The sequence below is a fragment of the Aquarana catesbeiana genome, linkage group LG11 (genome assembly GCF_042186555.1).
Source record: "Aquarana catesbeiana isolate 2022-GZ linkage group LG11, ASM4218655v1, whole genome shotgun sequence".
NCBI classification, from domain to species: domain Eukaryota; kingdom Metazoa; phylum Chordata; class Amphibia; order Anura; family Ranidae; genus Aquarana; species Aquarana catesbeiana.
This window is the reverse complement of record NC_133334.1, coordinates 32,994,519-33,019,590: the sequence shown is the minus strand read 5'-3', so window position 1 is coordinate 33,019,590 and position 25,072 is coordinate 32,994,519.

The window sequence follows — 25,072 nt, the reverse complement described above, 5'->3', positions numbered from 1 at the left end:
GCACTTTAAGACCTTCCACCTTCACCTTCTATCTTCCTGCTGTGTTTACAAATAATTCAGCACTCCCCTTCCTTCCTCTATGTCCGCCGGCACCCGGCGATCATTCGGATGAGAAACAGAACGTCAGTCTGCCTATGTAAACAACGCAGATTGCCCTTCTGTCAGTAGGGAAGGCAGTGATCCTGTGATTCTGCTAAGCAGGAACACAGATCTCTGCCTTCCCACAGTACAAGCATCTCCCCCCACAGTTAGTAAACACTCCCTAGCCACACTTTTAACACTTTGATCGCCCCTGACGTTAACCCCTTCCCTTTTGGTCCCCCAAAAAAGTGTCAAAGGTGTCACTAATGCCTCGTTTTCACTGAGCGGATCGGTTCGGTTCGGTTCGGTACGGTAAGCTATTTTGGGTGTTTCGATTATGAAAGCGGCCCATACAACCGAACCGAACCATTCCATTCAGGGTCCTGCTTCAGATGTGGGGCCATAGAAAATGGAACGGTTTGGTTAGGGCGGAGCTACGACACATTCCACTGATTGGTGGACGTGTGACGCCATGCTAGGCATTTTTTCTAAACCCACTTATGGCTCCTGTCGGTCCGACTTGCAGTGGAAACGCTCACCTGAATAGGCCGGACCATTCTAGGCCTTCCAAACCGATCCGACCCGAACCGATCCGCTCGGTGGAAACGAGCCATTAGTGTCCGATTTGTCCGCCGCAATGTCGCAGTCCCACTATAAGTCACTGATCAGCGCCATTACTAGTAAAAAATAAATAAAAATTCCATAAATATATCCCATCGTTTGTAGATGCTATAACTTTTGCTCAAACCAATCGATATACACAAAAATGTGGTGTGCTAAATACAAATACAATCAATAAATGCTTACTGGGATTTTTTTTTTTACCAAAAATATGTAGCAGAATACATATTGACCTAAATTGATGAAAAAAATTAGATTTTTACTTTCGAAGATTTTTATTCGTTTTTTTAACAAAGTACAACAAAGGACCAAATATGATTGCGATGGAGAAAAGGCAATGTCAGATACACGTTCAAACAATGTACAGCCCTTTCAGGTGGTGGATGACAATAATGTTACACCTTGCCAGGGGCGTTGCTAGGGGGTGGCTTTTGGGGCTATAGCTCCGAATCTGAGGCCAATAGCCCCGAGTCTCTGCAGGGGTCCCCAAGGGGAGAGGAGGCTCTCTGGGGACCCTTATGTAAGTGGGAGGGGCTCTCTGGGGACCCTGATGTAAGGGAGAGGCTCTCTGGGGACCCTGATTTTAAGGCCTAGGCTCTCTAAGGACCCAGACTTAAGGGGGAGGCTCTCTGGGGACCCTAATGTAAGGGGGCCTCTCTGGGAACCCTGATGTAAGTGGGGGGGCCCTCTGGGTACCCTGATGGAAGGGGGAGGCTCTCTGAGGACTCTGATGTAAGGAGGAGGCTCTCTGGGTACCCTGATGTTAGCGGGGGGATCTCTGGGGATATATATACACCCACACGTATATTACTGTATATACATGTGTATGCCCGCCCAAGCGTATGACTTTCTTTGCTACGCTGCTATGGGCTCTAGCCCCAGATCTTTTGTAGACCTAGCAATGGCCCTGCACCTTGCACAAGAGTAACGATAGGTAACTTGGGTGAGCAGAGCTATGGATATCTGGAAAGGAAAATACCCCCGTTTCCTCGGACACCCCAACTGGAAACATACTGTGTCACGGGGAGTGGGGTAAAGCAGCAAGCTGCTCAATGTTCCTTTCAATCAAGGGTTTAACTCATGAGTTGTAGCACCACCTCATGTTAAGACAAGTAAAGAGGGTTTTAGGATCATCCAATGACCTACTGGGGCTAGTGGAGAGTAGGATTTAAGGCAGGTCTCGGTAATCTGAAGGAAAATGAACCTTTAACCTCTCAAATTCTCCATAACTGTTGAAGTGGGAATGAGAACTGTGGTCCAAGAGGGAGGGAAGAGTAAGTGTGAGAGAGAATAGAGGTAGCGAGAGAGAGAGAAGAGATGAGAGATCAGAGTAGCGGTAATCGATTGTGCAGATTCAGAAACTTATATGGATACCCTTAAAGTGATATTTTCATGTACTTGGCCCATGGTTCCCAAGTCGACTCAAACCTCTCTGAAGTATTTAAGAGCTTACTGACCATCATCTCCTGAGCCATGATCCAGGAGACTTTCCTCTTAGCACTAGTGAAGGCTACATAGGGTTGTTTCCACTCCTTGGCTATAGTCATTTTAACACCTGTAAGGACGAAGAGGATCAGTCGCTGTAGGCTATTAGTGGCAAAAAATTAGATTTGTTTTACATTTTTTTATTGGATATGCTTTATAGCAGAAAGAAAAAAAAATCTATATTTTTTTAACCACTTCACCCCCAGAAGATTTGGCTGCTGATTGACCGGGCCATTTTTTGCGATTCGGCACTGCGTTGCTTTAACTTTAATTTTGCGGCCGTGCAACATTGCAGCCAAACAAAATTGACGTCCTTTTTTTCCCACAAATAGAGCTTTCTTTTGGTGGTATTTGATTGCCTCTGCGTTTTTATTCTCTGCGCTATAAATAAAAAAAGAGCAACCGTTTTGAAAAAAACACAATATTTTGTACTTTTTGCTATAATAAATATACCCATTTTTTTTCTTAAAAAGCACATTTTTTCCTCAGTTTAGGCCGATATGTATTCTTCTACATAGTTTTGGTAAAAAAAAAAAAAAAAATCACAATAAGCGTATATTGATTGGTTTGTGCAAAAGTAATAGCGTCTACAAAATAGGGGATAGATTTATAGCATTTTTATTATTGTTTTTTTGTTTTTTTTTTACTAGTAATTGCGGTGATCTGCGATTTTTATCAGGACTGCGACATTATGGACACTTTTGAGACATTTTTGGGAATATTGGCAATTATACAGCAATCAGTGCTATAAAAATGTACTAATTACTGTACAAATATCACTGGCAGGGAAGGGGTTAACACTAGTGGTGATCAAGGGGTTAACTGTGTTCCCTAGTGTGTGATTCTAACTGTAGGGGGAGGGGACTGACCTAGAGGAAATGACGGATCGTTGTTCCTAGCTAATAGGAACTCATGATCTGTCACTCCTCACAGAACAGAGATTTGTGTGTTTACACACACTCGTCCCTGTTCTGCCTCTCGTGCCCGTGATCGCTCGTGGCCGGCGGTCATCGCGACCTTCGGCCTCGAGCATCGTCACCCCCTGCAGTGCAGCGGGCACGTGCTCCTGCTATCCCGATCCCGCGAGCCGACGTATAGCTACGACGGTTCACGGGATTGTGCCGACCTGCCGCAGTATAATGATGGCGGCTGGTCGGCAAGCGGTTAAAAAATTGTCTTTTTTTGTTTATAGCGCAAAAAATAAAAACCACAGAGGTGATCAAATACCAGTTGAAGTCCAATTGGACGAAACGCGTCGGACGAGCTACACTCTTCTCTACACTTGATTTTATATTTTGTACGTGATCACGCTATTTTAAACTGTTTTGATTATTGGTGTCGTCCAATAAATATATCTTTGATCTGCACTATTGGCGCTTTCATATATTTTTTTGAGAACCACCTATTCATCTGAGACTTCCATGCGGCTGGGACTCCCCTTCGGCCTTCCGGACTGGCAGTCGTGATTGGGACAACAGAGGGAAGATTCCTCTTGAGATCCGGGGGTTTCTTGGACCAACCATTTCCATCTTGGATCTCTAAGCCTGTTTGATTCGGTGTCACCGGCATCCGAATCCACCATCTCTGGTAAGCGTATTTCATCTGTTTCTTATTCAAGATCGTATACTAATGACATACAGACGTGAACAGGGCTGGACTGGGATAAAAATTTGGCCCTGGAATTCATCCAGACTGGCCCACTTTAATTGTGCAAACAAGCACAAAAACAGTATATAAACTATACCAATTGTGCAAAAAAAATAAGTAGCATAACATCCTTAAGGAGTCCTCACTAACCTCTTTTATTATTTCACTTATTCTTCTCTGTATTTTTCTCATCTTTCTCACATCACTGCAGGAAGATGAGGCTGAACCAAGAAAGCCATTACTTTGACAGGCTGTCACTGAAACCAGCCCACTGAGCCATCGGCCCACCGGGAAACTCCCTGTAGTCCCCATGGCCAGTACATGCCTGGACGTGAAGATTCTCCATTCTGGTTGGACTCATTCCACACATTTACCATTATGGGACTATCATTCCATTTTTACCTATTTGGACGCCATTGAACTTTATTGGTTTATTGTGCCATATTAATCACACTCACGTTTTTGTTTCAGTGGATATCACCTCTGACTGGTTAATTTTTTATCATTATTAGCGCTACATTTTCTCTCTCTTACATGTTTTGGAATATTGGTCATATTTGTATGTAGCTGCTTTTTTCTATACTTTGCAGGATCAAAGGATCAAATACCACCAAAAGAGATCTCTATTTGTGGGGAAAAAGGACATATCAGTTAAAGTAACGCAGTGCCGTATCGCAAAAAAAATGGTCTGGTCAGGAAGTGGGTAAACCTTTCCGGAGCTGAAGTGGTTAAACGGTGCTTCTGAAGATGGCGTCCACGCTGGCCATATTGTGGCAAATAAACGAGTGCTTTTCCTTACATACACTATTGCCAGGAGTTGCACTTTAAATGTTTGTTTGCAGTTTGCAGAGAGGACTCCATGGTGCTATAGGCAGAGATTCCCTTTAAATAAAGTCTAGACAATGCCATGGAAAAATTTTCAAATTGCCCTTTTTACTTTTTTTTTTTTTTTTTTTTTTTTTTTTAGCGGCTTTCGCCATAATTAGCATAGACGTTGCTAAAAAACATGGCTAAAGTGTTAGAGCATAATTAGCCCATAAAGGTTAGGAAGTAATTGCATTCTTAATGCTCTTTGATGGCTCGCCGGATAGACGAACAGACAGCTTGAAGCAAGGCGAAAACAGCCCCTTCAGAACTCCTGGAGGAATCGGTAATTGGAAGCGCTTGTTTAGAAAGAAACAAAAAAAAAAAAAAAAAAAAAAAAAAACCACATTGTTTACAAACTGTACATCATTAAAGGGTATGGAAGACGTTTAATGCACAGCTGTACTTATTCTCTTCACTTACCTGAACTAAAGATCCTAATGTGCTGCTTTACTAATCTGACTATTGGGACATTAGTACTTCTGCTTTCCTAATCTGCTTCTCTGGGGATTCTGGGGAAGAGGCTGGATACAGCGGAAAGACGCATAAGAAACAATGGCTGGCTTCGTGGGATTCCATTATATTATACTGCTTACCTGCAACATGATATCTGGACTTGAGGCATAGGAAATGAGATTACGGCAGCTAGATTTACATAGCAAAAAAAAAAAAAAGTTTGAGGACCCATTAATGCATTGCGTTAACACAAGGGCATTAAGGCGCCGTTCACACTTGTGCAACCTGTCATGCAACTTCGGACATCAAAGTTGCATGACAAGTCGCTCCCTATGTTTTCCAAAGATAACAATGCATATATTTTCAATATTAAGTCGCGCTATAAAGTGAGTACGTGCTCAAAAATAAGATCCTTCAACCTTATTCAAGTGAAAAATAATAATATTAATAAATTGAATCAAATTAATATTATGTAAAGTCCATTCAAATTAATAGTTGATCTCAAATATGAGCGTCCTCGCAGGAGTTGCAACTTGTGCAGGAAGATTTTATCACATGTTTCCCAAAAGAGAATAACAAAAGGCTTCCATAGCATAAAACCATAAAACATTTTATTTATTAAAAGTTGAAAAGTATTGCACTTACATTCTTCATATGCATCACATGCAGTATTAATCACTGAGCTGGACGACTCTCAATAGCAACCCGTGTATCCAGGACCTGCGTCTGGCGCTCCACCGTATGTGTTTTGTCACACCTGACGTCATCCTGGGGCACACTTGTTAATAACCACAAATTTGTGTCACATGTTGTTGGGGACAGCGCAGTAATTTTAACTATTATTAACAATGTGATATTTCAGTTTTTCTTTTTTAATAAATCTGCAAAAATGTCAACAATTCTGTGTTTTTCTGTCAATATGGGGTGCTGTGTGTACATTAATGAGGAAAAAAATTAACTTAAATGATTTTAGCAAATGGCTGCAATATAACAAAGAGTGAAAAATTTAAGGGGGTCTGAATACTTTCCGTCCCCACTGTATATGCAGCAACAGGGTATTGTGTGGGATTATAACATAACAGTGCCAAAAGTCATGGAAAACCACATTACATATAAAACGAAGTTTATTCACAAAGAATTAAAAAAAGAGTTCAATAAAAATACTTTTTTATATATACACATGTCATTTCATCGATCATTAGTGTCCAAGATAGTTACATAGTCAGGTTGAAAATAGACACAAATCCATCTAGTTAACCAAAAAGAAAAAAATACAATCCCATATACACAATCCTTCACCCACATTTGATCCAGAGGAAGGAGAAAAACCCAGCAAAGCATGATCCAATTTGCTAGGACAGGGGAAAAAATTCCTTCCTGATCCCCCGAGAGGCAATCGGATTTTCCCTGGATCAACTTTACCTATAAATGTCAGTACCCAATTATATTATGTACACCTAGGAAAGAATCCAGGCCTTTTTTAAAGCAATCTACTGAGCTGGCCAGAACCACCTCTGGAGGGAGTCTATTCCCCTTTTTTACAGCTCTTACTGTGAAGAAACCTTTCCGTATTTGGAGATGAAATCTATTTTCCTCCAGACGTAAAGAGTGCCCCCTTGTCCTCGGTGATGACCTTAAAGTGAATAACTCAACATCAAGTTCACAATATGGACCACTTATGTATTTGTACATGTTGATCATATCCCCCCTTAATCTCCTCTTTTCAAGAGGGAATAGATTCAGTTCCTCTAATCTTTCCTCTTATCAGTTTGGTTGCCCTTCTCTGCACTTTCTCCAGTTCCCTGATTTCCTTTTTGAGAGCTGCTGTCCAAAACTGAGTTGCATATTCCAGATGAGGTGTTAGATGTAGATGGTCAAAACGTAGTATTTGATCCCAACATGTTTCGCCAGGGTTGGCTTCTTTGGGAATATACACACCACCACTAATCAAGAGACTATGATAGAAACAAAATCATATATATATAATCAAGAAAAATTAATTAGGATAATACATACCAAACCATTGATATCATTGACTAATTATTGACTCTGTCCAAACCATTTGAAGCTTACCCAGAAGACCATTGAAGAGATTTACCGAATACATCCACAATTGTATGGGAGGGGAGCTCTATGCAACCACAGGGGATACAAGAGGGCCAAGCTAAAAAATACAATACATATATTGGGTTCCAATATGTCACAAATCATTGGACAATCAGATTGCCCAATGATTTGTGACATATTGGAATCCCATATATGGTGGTCTCAAAATCCCCTGAAGAAGCCAACCCTGGCGAAACATGGGATCAAACACCACGTTTTGACCATCTACATCTTGGACACTAATGATCGATGAAATGACATGTGTATATACAAAAGTATTTTTATTAAACTCATTTTTAATTTTTTGTGAATAAACTTAAATTGTTTTATATGCAATGTGGTTTTCCATGACGTTTGGCACCGTTATAATCCCACACAATACCCTGTTGCTCCATATATACCCAGTAAGAATGAGGTGCCGGAATAACACTGTCACCCAACCGCTACCCAGTGTGGAATGCATATATGCGCGACTTAAAGTTGCAGCAACTTCAAAGTAGTTTATGCACTACTTTGGTCCGTCTTTCATGCAAATTGAGGGCCATAGACTTCCATGTTAACCCTCAAAAGTTGCATAAAAATCATACCTGAATGTTATACAATGCGACAGTTGGCCATTAGCAATGGTCAAAGCCAAAGTGGTATCCAAGTTGCACCCATCCAAAGTTGTGTCAAAGTTGCACTCCAGAGTTGGTGCAACTTTGGAGTCATACAAGTGTGAATGGAGCCTAAGTGTTACTAAACCCAGGACTCTGCATTCACTATATCTGGTCTCCAACAGTACACAGAACATGGAAATGCAATTATTTCAGTAAATATAAACTGCTAAATATTGGAGATGCACCGAAATTTCGGTGGCTGAAACGAATTGGCCGAAAATGGTGTTATTGGCATTTTGCCGATAAGAGAAAAAGGTACCTATAATGGCGCTGAAAATGCACACGACTTTGCCGTGACTTTACTGCACCTTTGACATGACTTTACTGCAATTTTGCTGCGATTTTACTATAATTACGGTGTGTTCTTCATAGGTCAGGTGACTCAAAAAGCGCATCAAAAGCGTAGCACAGGTATTCTTGCTGCGTTTTCAGTGCATTTCAACAGATAGGTGCGTTTTTGATGCAGTTTTTTTAACTGACCAAAAATGCAGCAAGCAAGATTTTTAACACCATATCGGAAGTGCAACGGACCAGTGTGAAGACATACATAGAATTTAAAGGGATACGTTTTTCTTGAGCTTTTCTTGCGCTAAAGGTACTAATAATGGCCAAAAATAAATTCATATTAATTTAAATTCAGGTTATTAATTAAAAAGTCGACCATAATACAATTCTATATAAAAATATATATATTTTTTAAAAACTGTCATTTTCGGTTTCAGTTTCGGTTTCTATTTTCGGCCAAGTGCATCCTACATTTTCGGTTTCGCCACCAAAATTTCCATTTGGTGCACCTCTACTAAATACCTTTTCTCATTAGCAGTTAGAGCAGTCTTGTGACTTCTATCAGTGTCTGGTCAAAGCTTGTAGGAGGAGTTTTCATTCGCCTCTGACTGTCCTATGAGGCTGCAGGACCCCTGAACCTCTGTCTGGACAGGGCTGATTGGCCCTTTGCTGTTCATATATACAATAAAAAGAGACATTGGTCATGGGACCCTATGTATTTAGGGAGGGATGGAGGCTCATCACTCATGGTGCTTCAGACAGCAAATTTATCTTTGCTGTTCACATGCAACCTCCCAAAAAGGGGAAAAAAATACACTCTAGCGATACACACCAAACTGAGTATGTGCAGCGTGACTCCGAAGCTCTGTTTTATCAGGAGATGGATTGGGGACAGTGGAATAAGGGGAGGATCAGAGAAGACAGGATCAAACAGCCTTTTTACACAATGTGGAGAATTAACCCCTTCTACAGTGAGTATAACAAGCATGCTTTACTCCATATACAGACTGATTTTACTGTTGTGGGTTTAGCAACGCTTTAATGCATGTACTGTGTAGAAGGACGCTGCACTCCTAGCTGCCCATGTTCAGTTTTAGATGAAAAGCGGCCTCAGCCTAGGCTCCTCCCAGGCCAAACAGGCGCGTTTTGCCCCGCTTATAAGGCTTAATAGGCTGAGTAAAAACGCATCAGAGACATAGCCTGGGAGCAGCCTAGGCTGAGGTCGCTTTTCATCTAAAGCCATACACAGGCTGCTCGGAGTACGGCGTCCTTCTAATGCACAGTATATACAGGGCTTGGATGAGCACCCTTTTTATAGTGGATTACCGCTCAAAGTTATCAAATTTTTTTTTGGGGGGGGGGGGGCACATTGCAGTGCACATGGATGCAGGGCACTTCCAGAGCATTCACTTGAATAGGTCATGTTCGGCAGGCGCTACACTCACTGAAAGCGGCAGGGGGTATAATTCTTGCCATGGCCATGAAGCGAAACATCTTGGCCACAACATGTTTCTACCCTCAACTGCTGCCTCTTCAGGTAAAGAGGGTAGCAGTTGTGGGGTGGTAAATGCAAGGCTCAACCACCCCCCCCCCCCGACCTCATGTGTGAACGAGCCCTAACACATAAGTTCAGGGTGGGCTTTAATGCCCCCAACATGGTGAACATATGCATTGCTGGGCGGTGATTCCAAGCTCTCTCTCTCGGTCCTGGCTAACAAACGGTAACCAGCGGGACCAACTCCCAATCATGTGACCACTGACAGCCTCTTTCAAATGGACAGCCAGGGAGCAGGAGAGGGGGGCAAGTAAAAAAAGGTGGTTGATCTGTGTCTTTTATGCCCCCCCCCCCCAGCCCTGGCCACCCAGTGGGACTGTGCCATAAGAGCCACAGTGTCTCTCAGGGCTTCAATACTGACAGCCAGTGGCAGGTGGAAGCGGCATTGCGCTAAGACAGCCCATTGAAATTTTTACTTTTTTTTTATAATCCCAAGGAGATCTTGTATTGAAGCCCTGAGAGGCACCATGGCTCATGGTTATGGCACAGTCCCATTGGGTGGCCAGGGCTGGGGGGCATAAAAAGACACAGATCAACCACCTATTTTTTTACTTGCCCCCCCCTCCCCTGTTCCCTGGCCGTCCATTTGAAAGAGGCATTAAAATCCAAATACGAGAATTACAATTTTGAGCAGGTAGGCTGTGTCTCCCGCATACGCTCCACCACGTGAAGTTTAGTTCCTGCCAACTCGCACTCTTTCAGGCCATACTTTATTTTACGAAGAACTTCGAGAAGACTGGAGACGTTTGTCCCACCCAGAGGTGACAGGCTGACAGCCGCGGCTCGTTCCCGTCGATGAGCGGCTCTGGGGCTCAAGTCTTCCTCTTGACATTAACGCTACCTAGGGCTCCGCTAATTGTTTATCAAGTGGAGGCACAGCAGAACTTGGGGATTTGATACTAATTAATTTGGTGGATTCCCCTGGGGAGTCAACAGAATGTTAAAGTGTTTCCAACTGGGAAATTTTTAGAAGGGAAGTGCTGTTGCCGCTGAGATAACTGTCACGGCTGACAACACGCACACATACTGGTGCCGTAGATCAGAGGCTGAGTGAGAGTGGATTCAGCATACCAGATAATGTGGCATCCAACGGCCAACGTAGCTCACAGTATACAATGTGTAAAACTGATTCACTAAAATCTCAGCTTTACCATGTTAATGTCATTTTATGGCTGAAATAAAAACTTGTATCTAAATTAGGGATGAGCCGAACACCCCCCTGTTCCGTTCGCACCAGAACATGCGAACAGGAAAAAAGTTTGCTCGAACACGCGAACACCGTTAAAGTCTATGGGACACGAACATGAATAATCAAAAGTGCTAATTTTAAAGGCTTATATGCAAGTTATTCTCATAAAAAGTGTTTGGGGACCTAAGGTCCTGCCCCAGGGGACATGGATCAATGCAAAAAAAAGTTTTAAAAACGTCCGTTTTTTCAGGAGCAGTGATTTTAATAATGCTTAAAGTCAAACAATAAAAGTGTAAGGGGCGCATGTTTCCCGTGTTTAGAACAGCAAAATGATATTTCGAAGGAAAAAAACCCATTTAAAACTACTCGCGGCTATTGCATTGCCGACAATACACATAGAAGTTCATTGATAAAAACGCATGGGAATTCCCCACAGGGGAACCCCGAACCAAAATTTTTTTAAAAAAATGACGTGGAGTCCCCTTAAATTCCATACCAGGCCCTTCAGGTCTGATATGGATATTAAGGGGAACCCCAGCCAAAATTTTAAAAAAAAAATGACGTGGGGTTCCCCCTAAATTCCATACCAGACCCTTCAGGTCTGGTATGGATTTTAAGGGGAACCCCGCGCCAAAAAAAAAAAAAAAAAAAAACGGCGTGGGGTCCCCCCAAACATCCATACCAGACCCTTATCCGAGCACGCAACCTGGCAGGCCGCAGGAAAAGAGGGGGGGACGAGAGTGCAGCCCCCCCTCCTGAACCGTACCAGGCCACATGCCCTCAACATTGGGAGGGTGCTTTGGGGTAGCCCCCAAAACACCTTGTCCCCATGTTGATGAGGACAAGGGCCTCATCCCCACAACCCTGGCTGGTGGTTGTGGGGGTCTGCGGGTGGGGGGCTTATCGGAATCTGGAAGCCCCCTTTAACAAGGGGACCCCCAGATCCTGCCCCCCCCTGTGTGAAATGGTAAGGGGGTACTTACCCCTACCATTTCACTAAAAAACTGTCAAAAATGTTAGCCAGCATGGGTGCGGAGCGGCCCGGAGAAGAAAATGAAGAAGAGAAGAAGGAAGAAGAGAAGAAGATGAAGAAGAAGATGAAGAGAAGAGCAGGAGCCTCCCCCCATGCCATGGCTGCGGAGCGGCCCGAGGAGAAGAAGATAGAAGACGCCGCGGAGGAGATGCTGGACGAGAACACCGGTGGAAGAACCAGAAGAACCAGAAGAAGAAGAAGATGAAGGAAGATAGAAGAAAGAAGAAGCATTTAAATAAAGGAATTGTCAAAAACTGTCTCTTGTCATTTTTAACATTTTTGACAGTTTTTTAGTGAAATGGTAGGGGTAATTACCCCCTTACCATTTCACACAGGGGGGGGGGCTGGGATCTGGGGGTCCCCTTGTTAAAGGGGGCTTCCAGATTCCAATAAGCCCCCCACCCGCAGACCCCCACAACCACCGACCAGGGTTGTGGGGATGAGCCCCCTCTTTTCCTGCGGCCTGCCAGGTTGCGTGCTCGGATAAGGGTCTGGTATGGATTTTTGGGGGGACCCCACGCCGTTTTTTTTTTTTTTTTTTTTGGCGCGGGGTTCCCCTTAAAATCCATACCAGACCTGAAGGGCCTGGTATGGAATTTAGGGGGACTCCCACGTCATTTTTTTTTTTTAATTTTGGTTCGGGGTTCCCCTGTGGGGAATTCCCATGCCGTTTTTATCAATGAACTTCTATGTGTATTGGCGGCAATGCAATAGCCGCGAGTAGTTTTAAATGGGTTTTTTCCTTTGAAATGTCATTTTGCTGTCAGACTGTTCTAAACACGGGAAACATGCGCCCCTTTACAGGCATACTATAGACACCCCCCAGCTACGAAATTTAAAGGGATATTACACTTTTATTGTTTCACTTTAAGCATTATTAAAATCACTGCTCCTGAAAAAACTGCCGTTTTTAAAACTTTTTTTGCATTGATCCATGTCCCCTGGGCCAGGACCCAGGTCCCCAAACACTTTTTATGACAATAACTTGCATATAAGCCTTTAAAATTAGCACTTTTGATTTCTCCCATAGACTTTTAAAGGGTGTTCCGCGGCATTCGAATTTGCCGCGAACACCCCAAATTGTTCGCTGTTCTGCGAACTTGCGAACAGCCTATGTTCGAGTCGAACATGAGTTCGACTCGAACTCGAAGCTCATCCCTAATCTAAGTATGTTCCTCAACAGCCACAACGGATACATGCACCAAATGTCTTTCCAAACCCTAATATTACCTTATAAAAGTAGCAGTGACATCAGATACTGTGCTGTACTGAGAGCAGAGCTGTGGGAGGAGCCCAGCAGACCCCACCCATTATAGACTACCTGCAGAAAACTTGAAAATCAAAACGAATGGAACTTAACAAATTAATAATAATAAATAATAATGATATTAATAATAATAATAATAACTATTATTATTATTATTTTATTACGTTCCATGCGTCATTCGTTATTTCAGATAATCCGTAACTTTGGATAAATTTGTATTAATTACATTCACTTACAGCCAAAAAAGTAGCAGTGACATCATCACTGCTGTACAGAGAGCAGAGTTGTGGGAGGGGCCCAGCAGACCCGACCCATTATAGACTACCTGCAGAAAACTACAGGAGGGGGCGGAGACAAGACCAGTCACCCTGCACAAAGTGTTAGATCAGCAGTGACCGGTCTTTATTACAGGAAGTTCACTGTGTGCATGGTAGATATGTGCACTGTCGAAAAATGTGGGGTTTTTTTTCGTTTCATTCGTTGTTTTTTTGGGGGGGGGTTTTCGGGTTATTCATTATGATCGAAATGCGTTATTTCGAATAAATTTGTAACTTCGAAAAAATTTGAATTAGTTATGTTCCATTTGTTTAGATGCAGTATTCGTAACTTTGAAAATTTGAGAATTCATAAATTCGGAAATGAGAAAATTTCGAAATAATAACTAACTAATAATAACAAACTATTAAATTATAGTTATTGGAATTTTGAATTTTCAAATCTCCAAATGTATGCATTTTCAAATTTACAAATGTTTAAATTTACGAATACCGCATCTAAACAAAGGGAACATAACTAACTCTTCCCTTACACATGCTTTTCTAAACACAGCCTAGCTTAAAGAAGACCTTTATTAACATAGCCCCTGACTACTGAGCAACTAGCAACTGTTGTACAATATGGCATAAGGAGTGCAGTGGTCAGGAGTATGAAATGCACAGCATAGTGTAATTAGATCAAGGGTAAGCAGTGTGTAACACACAGAGTACAGGGGTCAGGACTGCTTAATGCAGAAAGCTCAGAGGTCAGAAGTGCAGAACTAGTGGAGAATTTCCCCCCCAAGTGCAGATCCTACCCCCAGTATTTCAGTACACTTCCACCCCATCAGTACAGCTCTCCCTCAGTACAGATCCCCCCCTTAGTACAGCCTCCACAAAACATATCGCTTCCTCCAGTAGAGCTCCCCATCAGTACAAATCCCCCAGTACAGCCGCCCCCCCCCCTTAGTACAGCTCCCCCCCCCCCCCCCCGTAAAGATTGCCCCAGTACAGATTTTCCCCCTCCTTAGTACATCTCCACGCAGAAAAGACCGCCCCCCCCCCAAGTACAGAACAAATCTTCCTCCCCATAGAACAGCTCCCCCAGTACAGATCTCCCCTGTACAATTCCACCCCCAGTACAGCTCTCTCTTAATACGGATCCCCTCTGCCTTAGTACAGCCTCCCCAGAACATACACTATGTTGTCAAAAGTACTGGTACGCCTGCCTTTACACGCACATGAACTTTAATGGCATCCCATTCTTAGTCTGTAGGGTTCAATATTGAGTTGGCCCACCCTTTGCAGCTATAACAGCTTCAACTCTTCTGGGAAGGCCGTCCACAAGGTTTAGAAGTGTGTCTATGGGAATGTTTGACCATTCTTCCAGAAGCACATTTGTGAGGTCAGGCACTGATGTTGGATGAGAAGGCATGGCTCGCAGTCCCCGCTCATAAATGCGCTTCTGGAAGAATGATCAAACATTCCCATAGACATCCTCCTAAACCTTGTGGACAGCCTTCTCAGAAGAGTTGAAGCTGTTATAGCTGCAAAGGGTGGGCCAACTCAATATTAAACCCTACGGACTAAGACTGGGATGCCATTAATGTTTATATGTGTGCAAAGGCAGGTGTCCCAATACTTTTGACAATATAGTGTATCTCCTTCTACAAGTACAACTCTCTATCAGCACAGCTCCCCCCAGTACAGCCCCCCTTAATACAGCTCCCCCAGTAGAGATTCCTTCTGTACAGATCTCTCCCCCTCCTTAGTACAGCTACCCCAGTACAGACACCCCCCCAGTACAGACACCCCCCCCCCAGTACAGCTCCCCCTGTACAGATCCTCCCCTAATACAGATCCCCCCCCCCCCCCCCTCCATGAGACACACTCACCAGTCAAACCAGCCAGTTCAGGATGAGGGGAAGTCATCCCCTGTCATGTAACTACTGCTGAGGAGGAGATAAGGAAATCTTTCCTCAAGCTGAACTGCAGCTGCCTTTTTGCCAGACCTGAGGCATTAGGAGTGGCTTCTGCTTTGTACAGCATTGTCAGTGCTAGAAGACAGCAGCAGGCAGCGGCACCAGGGATGCTCTGGAAGGTTTGGACCCCCTTTACCCCCCCCCCTTTATCTACGCCCCTAGAAGCAGGAAGCTATCTACAGCATCCAGCCAGCCCCTCCAACCAGTTCAGTTATGATCTACTTGCATTTCATAGAAGAGCACAGAGACCAATGATGATGCCACTCGATACAAAATAAGGTGTATAATGAAAGTGGAAAGCTTTTATTTAAAAATGTTGTTAGCATGTTGATGGGGGGGGGCAAAATATTAGGATTAAATTTCAGCTAAGTGTAAACTAACCTGTGCTACTACATTTGTGTGGCCTATGCAAAGCATCAGCCACCTCGTCCTTATCCCGCGGACTGTAGCTGTCAGCATTCAGGTGCCTTTTCCTGGGCTGGCAATCATGCTCAAATTAATTGTCCTCAATTACATGTTAATTGCGTGTTAATTACCATCATCTTTGCAAAGACAGAATATTTATAGCTGCCGCAGATACGTCTCCGCACCTTCCCTACCTATTCCGTTTATTAATAGTTTGTTTCTAAGAAAGATCAACAGCCGTGGGGGATTGTGTGATGAGCAGACAGGAGCGCGGAGAGATCAATAGACAAAGTGCATTGGAGATAGTCGGTGGAATCTGGCTTACTGACAGAGCTAATGATGACTCTTATTTCATATGGGATAGTCTCTAGAAGCGGAATCACTTACATAGAAAAGTATAGTGTGTTTTCTGTAAGTACACATTCTCAGTCGCTGTAACATTTACCCAAATGTACGTTTTGATGAGTCTTTCATGTTTTACCTGTTTGCTGTTCCGTATTTTGATTACTCAAGTTTCTGTTCGGATTTGTAAATTCTCCCTCTAGTGGTTGTCTGGATATCAGGGAATGTGATTAGCTTTCACTGCTTAAAGATAAACTAGACTGTATAAAACAAATATTGTGAGCAGGAGGATCTTTATTGGAGGGAGATATGCTTGGGTCTCCTTTGCAATACATGGGCGGCTGAAGGGTGGTTAAAACAGGCAGCTGAGCCATAGGTTTAATCAGGGCTTTTTTTTCCCTCAGAGAATAGGTGCAGGAACTCCTTGGAATGGTGCTTAGAGATGGGTAGGGGTGGAACCAAGGAATGGTGCTCAGAGGTGGGTAAGGGGTAGAACCAAGGAACGGTGCTCAGAGGTGGGTACGGGGTGGAACCAAGGAATGGTGCTCAGAGGTGGGTAAGGGGTGGAACCAAGGAATGGTGCTCAGAGGTGGGTAAGGGGTGGAACCAAGGAACGGTGCTCAGAGGTGGGTAGGGGGTGGAACCAAGGAACGGTGCTCAGAGATGGGTAAGGGGTGGAACCAAGGAATGGTGCTCAGAGGTGGGAACGGGGTGGAACCAAGGAATGGTGCTCAGAGGTGGGTAAGGGGTGGAACCAAGGAATGGTGCTCAGAGGTGGGTAAGGGGTGGAACCAAGGAATGGTGCTCAGAGGTGGGTAAGGGGTGGAACCAAGGAACGGTGCTCAGAGGTGGGTAATAGGTGGAACCAAGGAACGGTGCTCAGAGGTGGGTAACGGGTAGAACCAAGGAATGGTGCTCAGAGGTGGGTACGGGGTGGAACCAAGGAACGGTGGTCAGAGGTGGGTAAGGGGTGGAACCAAAGAACGGTGCTCAGAGGTGGGTAGGGGGTGGAGTCAAGGGGTCACTACGCCCCCTACCCAACTCTGAGCATCATTCCTTGGTTCCACCCCTTACCCACCTCTCAGTACCACCCCTTTTAGAGAATACAGAACCAAGTATCACTTTGTAATGCTAAGTATTTTGGATGGAATTTGTTAATGAGAACAAGAAAGGCAGTGAAATAGATCTAGCAACAATGGACACTCCAGCGACAAAAGATCCACCCCAGCAACAATGTACTCCCAACATCCAGCATCAATCAACCGTTTAGCAGCCAGCAACATTAGACCCCACTCTCAACAGTAGTTCCCTCCCAGCAACAATCAACCCCCTGCAACATAAGACTCACCCCCCAGCAACAATAAATCCCCCACCAGCAACAATAGACCCCCCCTGTTTGCAAAAAATAGATCACCTCCAGCAACAATAGATTCCCTGTAGCCAGCATCAATAGACCCTCCATCAGTCAGCAACAAAGACCCCCTCCCTCAAAAAAACATCCCTCGCAGCACCAACTGACCCCCCAGCAACACTGGACAACCCAGTGACAATAGATCCACCCCAGCAAGAATGGACTCCCAACAGCCAGCAACAATAGACCCTCTAGCAGCCAGTAACATTAGACCCCTCCCTAAACAATAGATCCCTCCAAGTAACGATTGACCCCTTGCAACATAAGACCCACCCCCAGCAACAATAGACCCCCCACCAGCAACAATAGACCTCCCCAGCAACAATAGACCCCCCTGCAAAAATAGATCACCACCAGAAACAATAGATTCCCCAGTAGGCAGCATCAATAGACCCTCCAGCAGCCAGCAACAAAGACCCCCTCCCTCAACAATACATCCCTCCCAGCAACGACTAACCCCCTGGCAACATAAGACCCACCCCAGCAACAATAGATCCCCCACGCACTACAGTAGAACTCTCCAGCAACAATAGACCCCCTTCCTTCACAAAAATAGATCCCCTCCAGCAACAATAGATTCCCCAGCAGTCAGCATCAATAGACCCTCCAGCACATCTCAGCACCTCTTGCCAATACATACATTCAGTTCTGGAGGTGGCGAAACTTCGTTCCCCCACGTTCCTGCTGAAAAAAAGCCCTGGGTTTACCGCCACCAGACCACTGAGCTGCAAGCTAACATGGCCAGCAGTTGCAACACAACATAGTGAAACTCATAGGTGTGCCCAGTCTATTGCATTTGGGCGTGCACCCCAAAGCCCAAACACACATGCGTGGGCAGTAATGGCGTAAGTAGGGCAGTGAATGGTGTCATTATTTTTTATTTTTTTTACAATTTTATTTTAATTTTTTTACAATATATATATATATTTATTTTAGGAGCCCGTTGGGGGGGGGGGGGGGGTGAAATATCAGGAGTCTAAACAGACCCTGATGTCTCACTTTGAGACAGAGAAAGGCACTTTAGACAGAGATTGCTCAGTGCTTTTTTTCTGCAGCCTCAGCTGCACTGGAATGAATGGGAAGTGCTCTGCACTGAGGTTTCCTGTTCATTTACAAACTTAAGCATAGTAAACAGTTTACTATGCTTCAGTTATAAATTAACACAGTGTGCGTTCATTCAGAAAAGGAAGGTGCTGGTAAATTACATATTTACCAACTCCTTGCATACTTTCCATCCTGAAATTGTCTCCTGCAGCAGCAGGCAGGAGAGAAAAGGAGAGGAAGAGAAGCCAGCAGCAGGGACAAGAGGGGCGGTGGGGGCAACAAATATTGGTACTGATCCCCTGTATTTCCCTCCTGTGGCATCTGAATGCCGGCGGGAGAGGGGGAGAAGCCTACTTTCAGCTGCTGCAGGTGGAAAATACAAATTGGTTCCAGTAAATGCTGCCCCCGCTGCCCTTCCTGTCCAGGTTTCGGGGGTTAGGCAAGGAAGGATTGCAGTCTATCCTTCACCTGCTCATGATTGACAGGTAGATTGTGATCAGTGGGTTGCTGACCCCCGGATTAGAGTTTGCCCAGACACACCCGGCACACCCAGTGTGCACCCTTATGGTAAAAACTATGTTACATTTGGCAGGTAAAACCGCCACCAAATACAACCCATTCGGATGCATGGGACTGCACTGCAGCATCGCAAAGGATGTGGCTGCGGCTTGGTGATGCAAGCTTTCAATGGCTAGCACAGGCTATGAGGAGGCGACAAATCCACCACAGAATGCTTTCAGAGTGGACGGCAGGGGCGTTGCTAGGTCTACAAAAGATCTGGGGCTATAGCAGAGTAGTAAAGAAAGTCATACGCTTGGGTGGGCATACACATGTATATACAGTAATATACGTGTGTGTGTATATACCCCCAGAGAGCCCCCCTTACATCAGGGTCCCCAGAGAGCCCCCCACTTACATTAGGGTCCCCAGAGAGCCTCCCCCTTAAAATCAGGGTCCCAGAGAGCCTCCCTTTGCATCAGGGTCCCCAGAGAGCCTCCCCCTTAAAATCAGGGTCCAAGAGAGCCTCCCCTTGCATCAGGGTCCCCAGAGAGCCCACCACTTACATCAGGGTCCCCAGAGAGCCTCCCCTCCCCCTGGGGACCCCTGCAGAGACTCGGGGCTATGGGCCCCAGATTCGGGGCTATAGCCCCAAAAGCCACCCCCTAGCAACGCCACTGGTGGACGGTAAAACTGCCTCTTGTCCAAGCCGCTTGCTGAGCCAAGGTATTACTGCCTCCTGACCACTGAGCTGGATGTTAGTATGGCCAGCGATTGCAGAACGGTACAGTGAAAATTATATCACCTTTTACATTTGGCAGGCGGAACCACCACCAAATGCGACCTATTCAAGTGCATTGGGCTGCGTCACACCTGCTGTGCAGCAGCGTGCAATTCCTGTGGTCACATCGACAGTATTTTTTTACTACCCATTAGACATGTGCACTGCCGAAAAATTTGTTTGCTTTCGTTTTCGTTTCATTAGCTTGTTGGGGTTTTTTTTTTCGTTTTTCGGGTCATTCATTTTGATCGAAATTCGCAAATTTGAAAATTCGTAAATTCAAAAAAACCTGAAAATTTGAAAATCTGAAAATAAGAAAGAAAATCTGAAAATGCAAAAGAACGAAAATCCGAAAATCCTAAATAATAACGAAATACCTAACTAACTAATAATAACTAACTATTAAATTGTAGGTATTGGAATTTCCTTTAAAATTTGGCTATTAGTCAACGTAACGAATACGAATTTATCATAACTTATCTTAACTGTATTTAAGTTATGAATTATCCGAAATAACGAATGTCACATCTAAACAAATGGAACAGAATGATTTATTAATAATAATAATAAAAATAATTTTAAAATTTTATTATTATTATCGTTATTTATTATTGTTAATTCATTACGTTTCAGTCATTTAGATACGGCATTTGTTTTTTCCGGATAATTCGTAACTTCGGATAAATTTCTCTAATAGTCAAATTTGAAAGGAAATTCCAATACCTATAATTATTGGAATATTCTGAAAAATTCATGAAACAGGTTTTCATTAATGCGGATATTTCCGAATTAACAAATTTGTTGAAAACCATTAAAAAACAAATTGGGAACAAAATGATTTGCACATGTCTACGTACCCATCTAAAAAGAAATCTGCGGTTTGCTTTTTTAGAGGCATTTGATTGGCAGCTCAGTGGTGATATGTCACCTCCTAAATGCCTGTTTGAACCAGTGGAAGCCCACAGCACCTTGCCTGCATGTAAATTCCTTCTGTGTAAATGGAGAAAAATCAAATATTCCCAGGCTATATTCTCTGCAGATCAAATATGTGAATGGGGAAAATATTTTACTAGGGCCACTAGATGGAGCTGAAGAGCATACTTAATTCGTTATAATGGTCAGCGCCCCCTAGTGGTCATAATGCAGTATTTTCCCCATTCACACATTCAGTCTGCAGAGAATATAACCTTAAAACATTCAACTTTACCCCATTCGCCTAGAACAAATGCGGCGTGGTTCCCTTCACTTAATAGAGTCATATTTGGCAGCAGTTCTGCCAGCCAATCATTACATGCTAAAATATAAAGAGTCCTGTGAGCTTCCACTAATCCAAAATGCCTTAATTATCAAAAATCAGATGCAAGCATTAAACATGCCTCATATATCATGCGAATGTGGATAAATAAATATATCCACTGCGCTTTTCAAAGTCGTACACTATACCAGTGTGAAAAGAAACATAAAAAACCTCCAACAGTGAAAAAAAAAAACGTCTTTCCTAACATTGGAAAGGACTTTAGTGCAATAAATGAACACATATATTAAAAATAAATATAAATATTACACATATATTAAAAATAAAAGATGTGTATATATAAAAGCATAAACAATGATGATAATAGATATAAAGTGCTACTCTGCAAAGAGGTGCAATTCCCACTTTTATGATCCTGTATAGATTATCAGTGACCCACTAGTGCATAAAAAAGTGCTCCTGTGCATGTGCATAGCATCCAGTATTATATAGTATATCAATATTGCATTGCTGGGTTGTTCAAAGAAGTGCTCCTGTACAAGTGTATGGTATCCAAAAAAAGTCTCAGACGTGCGACCTTGCAACTAAGCGCAGTCAAAACACGCATATGAACCACCTCTGGGCTCCTCCTCCTCAGTATGGTACCTCGGTGAGTGTATAAAATAAAGACTTGATAATGTAATAGAGTTTTAATGGTATAATAAACAGAAAGCAAAAAAGGCCCCCAACTGGGGTACTCACATAGATTAGGTGCGCCAGTGCACCGCTCTATATCAGGTAAAACAATGGTAAATACCGGACTGGTATCGGGATAGTATGTTGTTCCTTTCTGTCAGATCACCTGTGCAAACGTGCCGCCCTGTCCCCTTCCCCTACGCGTCTCGACATAGGGGTTTCCGTATCTTCTTAAGGGGGAGAATTCGTAAAGTATTCAAAAACTATTCGAATTTTGTCCGAATTTTTTTTTTTGTTATTTCGGATTCGTTTAACCACTTCAGCCCTGGAAGATTTTACCCCTTTCCTGACCAGAGCACTTTTTGCAATATGGCACTGCGTCACTTTAACTGACAATTGTGCGGTCGTTGTACCCAAACAAAATTGACGTCCTTTTTTTCCCACAAATAGAGCTTTTTTTTGGTGGTAATTGATCACCTTTGCGGTTTTTAATTTTTGCGCTATAAACAAAAAAGAAAAGAGCGACAATTTTGAAAAAAAACGCAATATTTTTTACTTTTTGCTATAATAAATACCCCCCGAAAATATATAAAAAAAACTATTTTTTTCGTCAGTTTAGGCCGATATGTATTCTTCTCCATATTTTTGGTAAAAAAAATTGCAATAAGTGTATATTAAATGGTTTGCACAAAAGTTATAGCATCTACAAAAAAGGGGATAGATTTATGGCATTTTTATTAAATAATTTTTTTTATTAGTAATGGTAGCGATCTGCAATTTTTTTCATGACTGCGACATTATGGCGGCCACATTGGACACTATTTTGGGACCATTGTCATTTATACAGCGATCAGTGCTATAAAAATGCACTGATTACTGTGTAAATGACACTGGCAGGGAAGGGGTTAAACACTAGGGGGCGATCAAGGGGTAAAGTGTGTCCTAGAGAGTGATTCTAACTGCGGGGGGAGGGGCTACCTAGCACATGACAGCGATCACTGCTTCTGATGACAGGGAGCAGTGATCTCTGTTATGACACTGTTATGACACAAGGCAGAACGGGAAAATGCCTTGTTTGCATCTGCCCATTGTACCTCTCCACACCGTAATCGCGGACCGCCGCAGAACATCAAGTTCCCGGGACCCGCGGGCACGCTCCCGCGGAGTGCGGCAGGCACGTACATGCCCAAAACATGGCAAATTTAAAGGGACATACCTGTACGCCCATTTGACTGCCTGTGCAATTCTGCTGACGGACATCTGTGTACAGCAGTCGGCAATCGGTTAAATTCGGTACTTTTGTACCAAAAGTACAAGAGCTCCCCTTGTTGGAAATGGTCAAGGTCCTCCCATTACATCAATGCAGAGGAAAGAAGATCTGTAGGCCACACATCTCTGTAGGTCCGGTGTGAGCAAGTGTAACAGCCTCAGCCCAAGCTCCAACCAGGCCACGCCTCCAACGTGTTTCGTCCCGACCCATGACTAAGCTCCATAGGTGGAGCGAAATACATTGGTGGATGTGGCCTGGTCAGAGCCTGGAGCACTTCCTTACACCAAACCTGCAGCGATGTGCAGCTTACAGGACATCTTCTTCTCTATACATTGATGTTTCAAGATGGGATGAGCTCCGTCACTCACAGTGGTTGGCTCAATAATTAGGATCTTTCAAAACCTGAGCGCCATCCATCATTTCTGGTTTTGGCCCACCCATTACAGATGCAGCTGTTGGGGGTCTTCTTCAGAAAAAAAAAACCTCTGGCCCCCGCATTCCTCCCAATTCTGTCATTTGCAGAACGGGCTGAATATCACAAAAAGGTGCCCCCTAGTGCAGGGGTGTCAAACTTGCGGCCCTCCAGCTGTTTGAGGTTTTAATTATTCCATAATCTATCCAAAACTAAGACAGAAGAGGTTTTGGCTGGAAATACACTTTATTATATGTCCAATATGTAAACGCTTCTGGAGAAAATGAAAACATTTTCTCCTTTTAATAAAAAGAAAATGATCAGCGCTCACATGTGATTTCCCTTTGGATTGGCAGAAATATATTGTATAGAACAACAGCCGGGATATTGTTTTCTTCTGTAAAACTGCAATCAGAGCCGGTAATACAAACCAAAGGTGGAAATTAACAAGATGATTATCCGATGAGAAAAGTTACTTGTCAAAGAACAGAGATTTCTTAAATCTTATATATGATATACAGTCAGGTCCATAAATATTGGGACATTGACACAATTCTAATCTTTTTGGCTCTATACACCACCACAATGGATTTGAAATGAAACAAACAAGATGTGCTTTAACTGCAGATTTTCATCTTTAATTTGAGGGTATTTACATCCAAATCAGGTGAACGGTGTAGGAATTACAACAGTTTGTATATGTGCCTCCCACTTTTTAAGGGATCAAAAGTAATGGGACAGATTAACAATCATCCATCAAACTTTCACTTTTTAATACTTGGTTGCAAATGCTTTGCAGTCAATTACAGCCTGAAGTCTGGAACGCATAGACATCACCAGACGCTGGGTTTCATCCCTGGTAAAGCTCTGCCAGGCCTCTACTGCAATTGTCTTCAGTTTCTGCTTGTTCTTGGGGCATTTTCCCTTCAGTTTTGTCTTCAGCAAGTGAAATGCATGCTCAATCGGATTCAGGTCAGGTGATTGACTTGGGCATTGTATAACATTCCACTTCTTTCCCTTAAAAAACTCTTTGGTTGCTTTCGCAGTATGCTTCGGGTCATTGTCCATCTGTACTGTGAAGAGCCGTCCAATGAGTTCTGAAGCATTTTGCTGAATATGAGCAGATAATATTGCCTGAAACACTTCAGAATTCATCCTGCTGCTTTTGTCAGCAGTCACATCATCAATAAATACAAGAGAACCAGTTCCATTGGCAGCCATACATGCCCACGCCATGACACTACCACCACCATGCTTCACTGATGAGATGGTATGCTTTGGATCATGAGCAGTTCCTTTCCTTCTCCATACTCTTCTCTTCCCATCACTCTGGTACAAGTTGATCTTGGTCTCATCTGTCCATAAGATGTTTTTCCAGAACTGTGAAAGCTTTTTTAGATGTTGTTTGGCAAACTCTAATCTGGCCTTCCTGTTTTTGAGGCTCACCAATGGTTTACATCTTGTGGTGAACCCTCTGTATTCACTCTGGTGAAGT